This window comes from Pygocentrus nattereri, chromosome 20 (assembly GCF_015220715.1).
Source record: "Pygocentrus nattereri isolate fPygNat1 chromosome 20, fPygNat1.pri, whole genome shotgun sequence".
Taxonomy (NCBI): Eukaryota; Metazoa; Chordata; class Actinopteri; order Characiformes; family Serrasalmidae; genus Pygocentrus; species Pygocentrus nattereri.
In genome coordinates, this window is record NC_051230.1 from 29,401,154 (window position 1) to 29,413,941 (window position 12,788).

The 12,788-nt window shown below is 42.2% G+C and overlaps 1 protein-coding gene across 8 annotated transcripts in view; it reads right to left on the reverse strand.

Moving 5' to 3' along the window:
• Positions 1-12,788, reverse strand: part of arvcfb (ARVCF delta catenin family member b) — a 325,507-nt gene that overhangs the window by 171,336 nt on the left and 141,383 nt on the right. The window lies entirely within an intron of this gene.

Below are 12,788 nucleotides of genomic sequence, written 5' to 3' on the forward strand. Positions count from 1 at the left end.
AAAGAGAGGGACACAGAGACAGAAGAAGAAAGACAGAAAGAGAGAGACAGACAAATGGAGACAGAGACAGAGAGGTGGAGAGAGGAGAGAGAGAAAGAAAGAGAAAGAGAGAGGGATGGAGAGAGGGAGATGGAGAGAGATGAAAGAGAGAGACAGACCGAGAGCGGGAGAGACAGAGACAGAGAGAGCGAGAGAGAGAGGAAAAAGAGAGACAGACCGAGAGAAGGAGAGACAGAGAGAGCAAGAGAGAAGGAAAGAGGGAGAGGAAGAAAGAGAAAGACAGACAGACAGAGAGAGGGAGGGAGAAAGAGAGACAGACAGACAGAGAGAGGGAGAGACAGACAGACAGACAGACAGACAGACAGAGAGAGAGAGAGAGAGAGAGAGAGAGAGAGGGGGGGGGGGGGGGGGAGGCTTTACAGAACCTAATAATGGACGGTCCTCAGACCATCAAGAACAACAAACCCCTTACAGTATCTTCTGCTATGTGAGCGTAGCAGGCAACTCCTGTTCTACACGGCAGCTACGTCTGACCATCAGTCAGCGCTACCAAGCTGAGGGGTGAAGGCCAGCATGTGGTCCTCTGAGACACAAGACTGCATCTCCAAGAAGCCAAAATACAGGGAATTACACCCCCTGTTACAGTTTGCTGTGTTATACATGTGTAATTACACAAGAAATATTTTAAAATCCTGTTATTGTCAACGACTTGAGTGAAAGCTGATGTTGATATATGTGCATATATAGAAGCTACACTACACTACTACATCTGTAATACTGACTATATAACCGGCAGGTACACTGCTGTTGCCTGTATTATTAATGTGTCACTACATAGTTATTACAGACAAACCTTTGTTCTCTTTCGGACTGTCGTCCTCTAAACCTGCTTCATATGAGAAAGGCAGGCGAGTGATTTCAGATATCGTTCAGCGGCTGGCAGTGAGGAGGAATTTTAATCTAATTCTGTGAACGGATTTCAAACGGGACACTGGGTAGGGGGCATTAAGGGAATGGGGGCTGGGGGAGTGTTAGTTGGATTTTCATTGGGGTGGGTACTTTAAGGCCCTTGAGGACAGACGCTTTTCACCAGGAGTGAGACGGGCCCCTCATTGAATGTGCTTTTCTGTACTTTAAAAAAAAAAAAAAAGTCTACAGTCCCAGTCAAAGGTTTGGTCACATCTACTAAATTAATGCACTACCTTTATTTTTAGTGTTTTCCACATTATTAAGACCAAAACACACATAAAAACAATGAAATCCAACCTACGGAATTATTCCAATCAGAAACGTTACAACAAACTATATGGCCAAAAGTATGCGGACGCCTGACCATCTGACCCATATAGGTTTGTACGTCCCATTCCAATACTATGGGCATTAATATAGAGTTGCCCTCCCTCACGCTGGAACAGGAAAGGGTCTTCACCAAACTGCTGCCACAAAGTTGAAGTATATACTTGTCTAATTTCTTTGTACGCTACTGTATTAACATCACCCTTCACTGGAACTAAGGCTACGTTTACACAGCAGGTAAAAGTGGCCTGAATCTGATTGTTTGGCTGTTCACACTGTCTTTTAAATGTGATCTGTATGCGACATCAGTCTGAACAGATCGGCTCCCAAACCGACCCGCCTGCGCAAAAGAACAATACTTCACTACGCGGCTCGTCCGGAGGTAAACATCCATGATGGCCAGTGAATGCCTGACGCTCCCGGAGCTTCAGTTTCGTCTTCGCCAGCATCACAGGAGCGAGTATGAAGTTCCAGTGGTTGACAGCTGGACTCATCACCATAGTGTTTGAGTTCGCCGTAAAAAATGGCACGTTATTCGGTCACTTCTTTGGTCTGTGTCGTCAGACTCTTTAAATGCTTCAGCCTCAGCCTCCTCTGCGTTTCTGACCGCGTTTCAATACCACACATGAAAGCATCTCAAACTGGAATTGAAAATGTCAGATTCAATGCGCCACACAGATACACATCTGTGTCACATATGGAGAAAAAGATCAGATTTGGGCCACTTTTACCTGCTGTCTAAACGTAGCCTAAGAGGCCCAAACCCTAAAAACACAGCCCCAGATCATTATCCCTCCTCCACCAAACTTTACTGATGAGATTATTCAGTACAGTAGGTAGCATTCTCCTGGCATCCATCAAACCCAGAGTCATCCATCAGACATGACAGAGAAGCTGCTCTGCCATGAAAACAAATCTCATGAAGCTCCTGATGCACAGTTCTTGTGCTGATGTTGCTGCCAGAGGCCATTTGGCACTCTATGAGCAATGCAGAACAGAGGACAGGAGGCCTATCTTGGTTAGTTTGAGTGGTCTCCAGCTTCGTACCTGAGCTCTTTTGCTTCTAGACACTTTTGTTTCACAATCGTAGCACTTACAGTTGTCTGGGGCAGATCTAGCAGGACGAAAACTTCACATGACTTGTGGCAAAAGTGGCGTCCTATCACAGTGCCATGTTTAGTCACTGAGCTCTAAAGTAACCCATTCTACTGGATGGAAACAGCATAACTCCATGTGTTAGCAATGGCTGAGGCGCTTAGAAATGGGTGTTGCTGAAACACCTGAACTCAAACGTTAGGAGGGGTGTCCACATACTTTTGACCATATGCTATATAGTATAACTCTATTACTCTGGCAGATTTGTACTGAATTCATCCTGTTTTTACACACAACAGCTCCAGACAGCAGAATGAGGCTCGTCTTTAAATGTTGTGAATTATTTACCCCGACAACATCCCACTTTTTAAATGCGGTCACTTAGAGCAGGGGGCTCAGTGAGTTTCAGCTCCGTAAATAACAGATCTGAGTGTGAGGAAGAGGAAGAGAAGCAGATGAAAGGTTGTTAGTCCTTTGAAATCACAGATTTCACCATCGAAAGCAAAAGCAAGCTGGACTTTTATTTGAATTATTTCTCAATGAAACAAGCAAAGTTGTTGAGTGGAAACTTTCAATCTGTACCATGTTCATGTTTGTTAGTAGAAGAGGAGACATTTTATTATGATTTGAATAAGATAAAAGGTTTGTGCTCAGGCTCATTTAACGTAATGATAAAAGCTGCAATGTTTTTCTTTAAGGTTTGACGTCAAAATGCCTGGAAAAAATAAATACATGAATGCAATTATGATTAAAGAGCAAAGCAATCCAACAATTACTGTAGCTGGAAAGAGCAAGTTTGTGAATAAACCTTTGAAGTTGGCTTGACAGTGCTGTTGTTACAACATCCCAAGTGGTTGCTAGAGTGTTGCTAGGCGATTGCTGTAGTATTCCACAAAACTGTTGCTATGTTATCCCAAGTGGTTGCAAATGTGTTGCTAGGCTGTTGCTATGGAATGCCAGGTAGATGCTTAAGTGTTGTGAAGCTGTTGCTATGTAATCCCAGGTGGTTGCAAAAGGGTTCCTGTTTTATCACAGGTATAGGCTGTTGCTATGAAATGCCAGGTGGTAGCTAAAGTGTTGCTATGTTTTCCCAGGTGGTTGCTAAAGTAGTGCTATGTTGTTGCTATGTTATTCCAGGTGGTTGCTAAGGTGTTGCTGTGTTATCCCAGGTGGTTGCTAAGGTGTTGCTGTGTTATCCCAGGTTTAGGGTGTAGCTATGGAATGCCAGGTGGTAGCTAAAGTGTTGCTATGTTGTCCCAGATGGTTGCTAAAGTAGTGCTATGCATGTTGCTATGTTATTCCAGGTGGTTGCTAAGGTGTTGCTGTGTTATCCCATGTGTAGGCTGTTGCTATGGATTGCCTGGTGGTAGCTAAAGTATTGCTAGGCTGTTGCTACGTTATCTCAGGCGGTTGCTAAAGTGTTGCTAGGTCATTGCTTACTAAGGTGTTGCTGAGCAATTTCTACAGTATCCCAGGTGGTTATTAAGGTTCTGTTTGGGGCAGTTTTGGTGATCTACCAGGTCTTCCGGGTGGTTGTTAGGACTCCCATCTTTGCATCTCAATCACTTTTTGAAGTCCTGTTTTTTTTTTTCCCCCAATTTGACTTCTCCTTCTTTGTGCCCAATAACCTCAGAAACATCTCCTTAAAAATGAGAGACTGAGCGAGAAACAGAGCGATGTATTTGCTTATGGCAGCAGTACTCGCTGGTCTGGAGTCTAATGAGCTTCATCATTAAGAGTTTTAGGAGTTTCGCTTTACTGTAAAATGCGACACTCAGCAAATTAACACACTCTGCTGCCATGAACACACTGGGTTGACTTCTGAACATCAAACAGCACCAGATACACCCACGCATGCCACTGCAGCTCCGCTGTGCTGCGTATGAAAAATCTATCAGGGACTGCACAGAGAATAAAGCAAACACAGAGAGAGGCTGCTTATATTCAGCACATCAGTCTGTGATTATACAGATTACACACTGACCAGCTACTTCATTAAGTCCACCTCCCTGCATCTATACTCACTGTCCATTTTATCAGCCCCACTGAGCATATGGGAGCACTTTGTAGTTCTACAATTACAGACTGTAGTCCATCATTCTTTGTTAGCCCTCTTTAACCCTGTTCTTCAATGGTCAAGGCTCCCACAGGACCACCACAGAGCAGGTATTACTTGGATCGTGGATCATTCTCAGCACTGCAGTGACACTGACCTGGTGGTGGCGTGTTTGTGTGTAAAGGCATCGTCAAAATCATCCATGCGGCGCTTTCAAAACCCTCGATTAACTCGCGCATCAAGCAACTGACCTGAGAGGACCCGACGACTGGTCATCTCACACGTCTTCATCCTGATTCGCGAACGGGGCCTGAGATGGTGATGACTGACACACTGGTGACATGAACAATGAACCCGTCACGTTGAGCCCCTTAAAACACGTCCTCCCCTAAACGAGCTCCTTTGGCGTAGGCTGTGTTTGGGCCACTCTGACTGCTTTTATCCTGGGGCCCCTTAAGACAGACTGATCTGGTTATCTGCATACAGACCCAGAGCAGGGGTCACATTCCTGAAGTGGTCTCAAAGCAAATGATTCTCGGTGTAAACAGATCAACCCTAAACAGCTGGGATAAAAGGTGCTGGTTAAAAGTTGTAAGATGATCCAAGATCAGTTGCTTAAAAAAATTCAGTTGAAAAGAAGATTCAAAATTTTCAGTTGTGTTGGTGAAAAGAAGAACAGACTGTTTTATGGTTCAATCTAAAATCTAAATGCAAGTCTAATTATTGCTGTTATTTTATGCAATTACATATTGACATACACTTCATACATTACTTCTTGAAAAATGCAGAGTGGTTGTGCAGCTTCCCAGGTGGTTGCTAGGGATTTGGCAAAAAGGTTACTATAGTCTTTTACGTTTGCTAAGGTGTTAATAATTGGTTGCTATGGTAATCTACAGTATGTGGTTGCTCGAGTGTTGCTACATGGTTTCTGTGGTATCTCATGCTGTTTCTACTTGTCACCAACTTGTTGGTGGTTCTTTTGGTATCTCTGGTGGTTGGTGGGGTGTTGCAAGGCACTTGCTAGGGTATTGCCATGGTGATTTCTAGGGAGCTCATAGGTTTTTGCTATAGGATCCAAAGTGGTTTCCAGGTTGTTGAAATTTGTTTGCATTAGTCTCTTGGTGGTTTCTAGGTAGTTGCTAAATCTAAAGTGGTTACTAGACTGGCTGAGGTATCCCAGGTGGTTGCTAGGATGTTGCTAGCACGCTTGTATCATGGTGATCTAAGTGGGCTGCACAAACTTTGCCCATATAGTTGTTTCATTCGTTCCTATTTGGAAAACCGTAGCATCTGATCGAAAACGCTGTACAAAAGAAGACCATTGCTGATCAGGCCAAAGATTCCAGAGTTGGTTCAGTTTTCATATCTTGAAAACTGCAGGATGAGTTAGCGGATAAAAATAAGAATAACATTTGCTTTGCAAGGCCTGGTTACTTAAAGTGCTATATAATTCATTAATTCATATTCGGTAAACAAATTATGTATCATTATTAATAAGTGTCTATCAATTGGTGACGTGTTTTCTATTTGTTTCAATGGCAAAAAGCAAAACATTTTAAGCTAAAAAACATTTTATTTCATAGCAAAGGAAGAAGCAAAAAATACAGGATGGTGCAAGAAGTACATGTGAAAACGCCTTGAATCTAGCATAAATATCTAATATTCCTCATTTTGAGATTGTTGTAAGAACATTAAAATACTATGAGATTAAATTTATTTGAAGTCGTTTCTAGTCATATTTTCCTTGTTTAAAGTACTTTATAAAAATGGCAGATAAAATGTTTCATTTTTTAAGACATGAAGCCTGAAACAATATAAAATCAAATCAAATCAAGTAAAATATGTCTAGAAATTAAGTTATATAATCTTCTATTATATTCTTATGACAATCTCAAAATGAGACATATCAGATATTTTGACTAGATTTAAGATGGTTTTACTTACCGAGGTATAATTTTCTTTTGCAATGTATGCATTGAAAGCTCAGAATCTGCACTTTCCAAAGAATCTCTCAGCTTCTTTCAATGACCTCCGCGTGAGAAATAAACTAAAACTAAAAATTACAACATCCTCGCGACAAACTTTTAAGGGTTAATGGTCTGCATTGGGACGACTGCGGCAAGACGAACATTAAGCAGCCCAGATTCACTTGGGGGACGAGGACAGTTTCAACAGAATATAAATAGCTTTGCGCACAAAAGAGTCTCGTCTTCCGCCCCTGACCGCTTCTGAATACGAGGGACAGAGCATGCCAGACTGAGATTTCCAGTCTCTGGGAGAGGGGGAGGAAGGGGGGTGGGATACTGCTGGAGCACAAAGACAGGTTAAAGAGATAGTTTGGCAAAAACGTACGTATGTTTTTCCTTTTGCTCCACATGTAGTCGATCACCAGGGTTTGGTGCCTGAATGTTGCTTCTTTAGTTTCACACTGGACCAGCAAGCAAATGTTGCTGATAAGCACTGGAAACTTCAAAATATAGTATTGAGAAACCGATAGGAAGCAAAGATGGAAAGGGTCAAGAAGCGCAGCGCAGACAACGAAATCTGACGATTAGTATTACCTTAGGACCCTTGCAGGAAAATGCTAACTGCTAATTCTGTTATATCAGCTAACATATGCCTAGCATTGTGTGCTCATTCTACTTACTCAGAGACAGCAAGGCCAAATAATCTTGGACTCCGATGTTAGCTACCTTAAATAAACCTAACAACAGTCAAGCTACACTTAGCTAACTAGCTGACTGCTCTGCTATCAGGATGGTAAACTAACAGATCCCTTTCAAGAAGTGGTAGCTTCCAGGAATCACTTGTAGTTAGCATGCTCAGAAAACTACAGTGATCACACATGGCTAACTAATGTTAGCTGAAAGTTTATATCCTGTGTGGTGGAATGGGGGGAGCTCTTTGGCACAGGGTTGCAGAGAAAGATCGGAATGCATGTTGGGATCACACGTTGGCTGGGCTATAAAATCTGATATGTTGAGGTTCCATGCATTTATTAGTGTTGGCAAAAATCTTGCCAAAAAAACATCAACATTAAAGTTTAAGGTTTCAAATATACACGTTTTATCGCTTAAACTTAGTTTTATGAAAAATCTCCAGTAGTTAGAGAACATAGAGATTATGTGGAGGTTCTACTGATATTAAAAATGTGTGCACAGCTTGGTTCTTGAAAGAACCTTCTGCTAAGTTTCTCTAGGAAATAAAAGTGGTTGCTCTATGGCATGGGAGATGTTTTTGTTGTAACCAGTTCCACGAGCTAGCTAGGTCTACCTCTATCATAGAGTGCTTCACAGCTGGGAGGGGGAAGACTAACACTGCTTCCTCCAAAACACGCACAGCAAAACCAAGTCTTTTCAAACTGATGCTAACACTTGGAGAAGTATGGTGACAGCTATTTCTGTTACATCAGCTAACAGTTGCCCATCTTGGCTAGCATCACGCTGAGACCAAGGGCCATCCTGCCCACCCAGAGAGAGTGAGGCCAATTATGCTCTGTCAGCCTCCCAGCCACAGATGGCTGAGGAATTGAACGTGCAATCCCTCGACAATGCAGCCAATGCTTAGATGGCTGATCAGTTTCAAAAGATGGTAGCTCACATAAACGATCTGCAGTTGGCATCTAGAGAAAGCAGTACAAAGAGGCCACGTGGCTGACTAACATTAGCTTTAAAAGCATTTATCTTGTGTGCTGGAACAGAGGTCTTTGCCATAGGATTACAGAGCCTGCATCTTGGAATCAGGGCCTGTGTGATACATTGGTTAGGCAATAAAACGATACACTCTGGTTTTTAGCGGAAATTCGGACAATAAAACACGAAATTGTTCTTAACACACTTTTCATTAACTTTTACAAGGACCGGACTTGACTTGACTTGCTACGTTGTCTTATCAGTTGCAGCATCATCGATTACCAGGATGTTCAGCTCCTTAACAAAAGACAGGTGACAAAATATTCCTACCAATTGGGCCCTACTCGGAATCTGGGACCTGCCCGAGGCCTTCCTGTCTTGAGTCAAACGGCTAAATCAAAGCTCCCGGTAGAACCTTCGCTTGACCCTTCTGACAATCTGAATGTCCTTCAAGATGGCAGGAACATTCCCCTGAAAGAAGGTGCGGGGGCGGTATCTGGGAATTGTCTTTCTTTTAGGGAAATTGGAAAGCAGAGAAAAAAGCTGGGTTTGCTAAAATAAGTACTGTGAGCAGTTTACACATTTGCAGAAGGTGAAAATTTCTTAAACGACACATGGGGGCAAAGCGGGCGGAGAGTGTGAGTGAGTGTGTTAGGTGAAAGAGTCATTGTTAAGCAGCTGATTTACGAAGCTGTGGGCCTCGTCTGTAAAGGCCATGTCCTCTGAGGCTTGGCGGACTGGGCTTTCATTGTGGGGAGGGGACGTGTGAAAACCACCATGGAGAAACAGCCATACGTCTTGGAGAGGACAGTCAAAGGACCTACTGTTCTTCCAAACGTCTGAACGGAGATAGGAGGCCTTCAGATTATAAAAACATTTAGATGGTGCTGCCATCGTTTCACTGCTGCCACAAGAAAACATCCAATCTCCATTTTTATAAGCTAACCATTAAAAAAAAAAAAAAAAAGCTGGAGAACGTGCTCCAGGCATCGTTCAGCAAGACTAAAATCCAGGCCAAGAAAGCACCAAGAAAAGTCTCATTTTAAAGTTAGAGAACTTTTAGGTTATGCAATGGTTCTGTAAATGTTAAAAAGGTGTGCACATGTTTTCAGAACAGGTTCTTCAAAGAACCATCCATTTTCTTCAAGTTCTTCAGGGAACAAAAGGGTTGTTCTATGGCATACACTGAATAATTAAGATACAATCGCAGTGATTTATTTGAGATTATTTGAAATTATAATTGGGTACTAACTAAATGAGTATGAGGCTCCTGAGCTTCATGCAATGCATCAACTGCAAAAGGCTACTTCAGTGGATAACAAGACTACCCTGCACAAAGCAGAGCAGGGTTCAGTTCCCCATTCAGGCAGGAATGCAGACAAGACTCATCACTGTACTTGTCTACCACATTAACTTGCTCTGTATTAAAACATTCTGAGAGAAAAAGGAAGAGTAAAGATTTAGTACATAGTATTCTCTTTCACCACTTCAAACAGTGCCCCCTGCTGTAAAGAAATATGACTAAACAATGTGATCATGTGCATTTAGTGGAAAACAAATCTTGAATATGTCTATATAGTTTTTGGATGTGAAGCACCTTATGGACCTGGCAACACCCTCAAAAAAGCGGGTTCTTCGAGGGTTTCTTTAGTAAAGGCAATGCGTACGTATGTAACTTTGAACTCTCTGAATAGTTTCTTTGCATGACTAAATGGTTCCTAACCACAACCGAGTAGCTTTCATATATGGCTGTTCAATAAATGTTTTCCCCATATAGCAGCAAAAAGAGTTTCACTATTGTAAAGCCCCTCTTTTGATACCACATATCGAAACCTTTTTGCTAAGAGTGTGTAGTCTTTTAAGCCATTTCTGAGAGAATGCATTAATATCAAGACGTCATTTTACACCAAAAGGCTGAAAAGTGTTGAAATACCTTTATTTTATTATAGTCTCCCTGAGCCAGACGTGATCTCATAAAGAGGATACATGTCACAGAGGCCAGCAAATAAAATGTGAGAAGAAAAAAAAAAAACATAGAAAAACGGACTTGAGGTTTCCTAAAGAACTCTAGAACGTTCTATTACAAAACGTGCCTGAAAGATTCTTCAGGGAAACAAGAATGGCCCTTCTATGGCATCAATCCAATGAACCTCTTGCTCCTTATTTCTAAGAGGTGTTCTATTTTCCATAGTGCCAGTCAGTCTACGTGATCTTGTCACAAAAAAAAGAAGCCTTTATTTCTAAGAATGCAGGTATGCTCCTGTTTGGACTCTACAACATACTGAAAGACCATCGGAGAGGACAGTTACACTTCCCTTAGTCGGGGTCACTTCACCAGTCTGTCTTCTCATGGCCTCGGGCATTGAGCTGAGTCATACAGGCTCAGAAATCAATGGCACTCCAGCAGAGAGACTAAAGAAGGAGAGATGTGAGAGTTATGCCCTTTCCTTGACGCTCGCTGGATCTAGAAACACTGATCCGTTTCATATAACAGGGATTTGGAGCGCTGGTCAGAATCGCTGAGGGCTGGCCGCGGAGGGACGTGCCATAGCCCACACTGGATCAGTCAAACAAAGCAGCTACAGCGGTCATGACAAATAATAAACAGATGTAGGGACCAGAGAGAGAGAGAGAGAGAGAGAGAGAGAGAGAGAGAGAGAGAGAGAGAGAGAGAGAGAGAGAGAGAGAGAGAGAGAGAGAGAGAGAGAGAGAGGAGAGAGAGAGAGAGAGAGAGAGAGAGAGAGAGGAGAGAGAGAGAGAGAGGGTCAGTTGTAGTGTATTAAACACTGAGAGCCAGCATATGAGTGCAGGGTCAGCACTAAATGTGCCTTCATATGCGCTCACAGTGCATCTAAAGTCAATATTTGGTTTCCTAAGGCTGTAGCTAATCATGCAAGCTACCCATAGCTCAGCCTATTAATTGCACACAACATGAAAAAATGGAGTCGTTAATGAGTTCAAGACAAAACAGAAATTCCATTCAGTGACGGAAAGAATGGGGTGTTATTTTGAGCTTTTTTCCCCACCACAACATTCTAATTGTGCATGTACAATATACACAAATCAAAGGCACTAATACTCTCTAGACAACGAGTGTGTTTACATGCACTTAATAACCCGATAACTGCAGAAAATCTGATTTTGTCAGTAATCCGATCAACGCATTTACATGCACTTGAGTAATCAGATAATGGGTCTACATGAGTCAGACAGTAATCAGATTTCTGCTTTGCAACTGGCCAATAAACTCACAGAAGACGACGTGATGTGAACATAACGTAAAAAAAAAAAAACCTTGTTTTTCATCGCGGCACTGAAAATATGAACATGGATCATGTAGAAGATGAATATCCAAATCCATCCTTTTATCAGGCATGTACTTGGTTTCACCGTCTTGCTGCATTTCGCAGCAACACTGCTTGCTTATTTGCGGTACCGACGTCTGTTTTCACGTGCAGACTCAGAAAAACGAAAGAAATCAGACTAAGAGTTTACATGCACTGAGAAATCTGACTACTGAGCTGAAATCGGATTTCTAGGCCTTACTCTGACCTAAAAAACCGGGAGTATGCGGTTTACACATGGCCGTCTGACTAATCAGATTACTGCAGAAATTTGATTATGGTCAGATTACTGCGTGCATGTCAACACACTCAATGTCTGATTGGGAATGAATTCATTCTTCAGCAAGATAACGACCTCAAACATGACGCTGAGAAGATCCAGACATGCCTATCCCACAAAGCTGCTGGTGGTGTTCTCAGAAGAACGGACCGACCACCCTGGAGGTCCAGACCTCAACATCACTGAATGTGTTTGGGATTGCTTGGATCATGAGTAGAAAGAAGTGCAACCAACTTTGACTGAACTTTGGAGGTGTGGCTGCAGATTTCTTTGCAAAAGTGAAAGCCAAAGTCTCCCCATTATAATGGAAAACAAATACTAAACAAACACAAAGAAATTATATCTAATTCATCTAACATTTGGCAAAACAATGTGCAACACTGCTACCAATGCAAATAAAAGTTAATAGGCCCTATAGGCATTGTGCAAATGCTCTAACAGTAAAGGTCTGCATTAGTTCCCATTCACTTCAGCCCCCTGCTATTTTCCAGTGAGTCCACTTGAATGAGTATCCATTCTTTCAGAAGGCCAGTCACTACTCAGTCAATGAGAAATTGGCAAGGCTTTCCTTTCACAGCTACACTTCAGTCAGTGGAAGGGGTGAGTCATCTTTACTATTCACACCTTCTGATTCACTAACTCATCGAATCAGTGATTCATGTCCCATCTTTGCCTAGAGGAGACTGGAGAGTATTCAAACCAGAAAAAAAAAGTCTCTGAATCATTTAGTGCCCTGCAAGCAGTGAATTCTGACTCAGACTCAGATCTCAATGCCTGCCAGACGAGTCTGCTAATGCTAAAAGCACTGCAGGTTTTTGGGAAAGTGTGCAGAGCATTCTCAACAAGTTGCAGTGAGCATTTTCAGTTAGCTTTTGCCTCTGCTACATGTTCATCGCAACAACACTGAGCAAACTGCATGCCTAAATCTTCACACACTTGCTTCAAAGCATGTTGAGCTGTTCGATTATCTGAAAGAGACTTGTTTATGTGCTTTCCATATCGTTATATATAAAAAAGTAACAGCCAACTTTAAGGCATTTTGACCAAACTTTTTTTTTTTTTGCTGATTTAGGTAATGTTGGTAC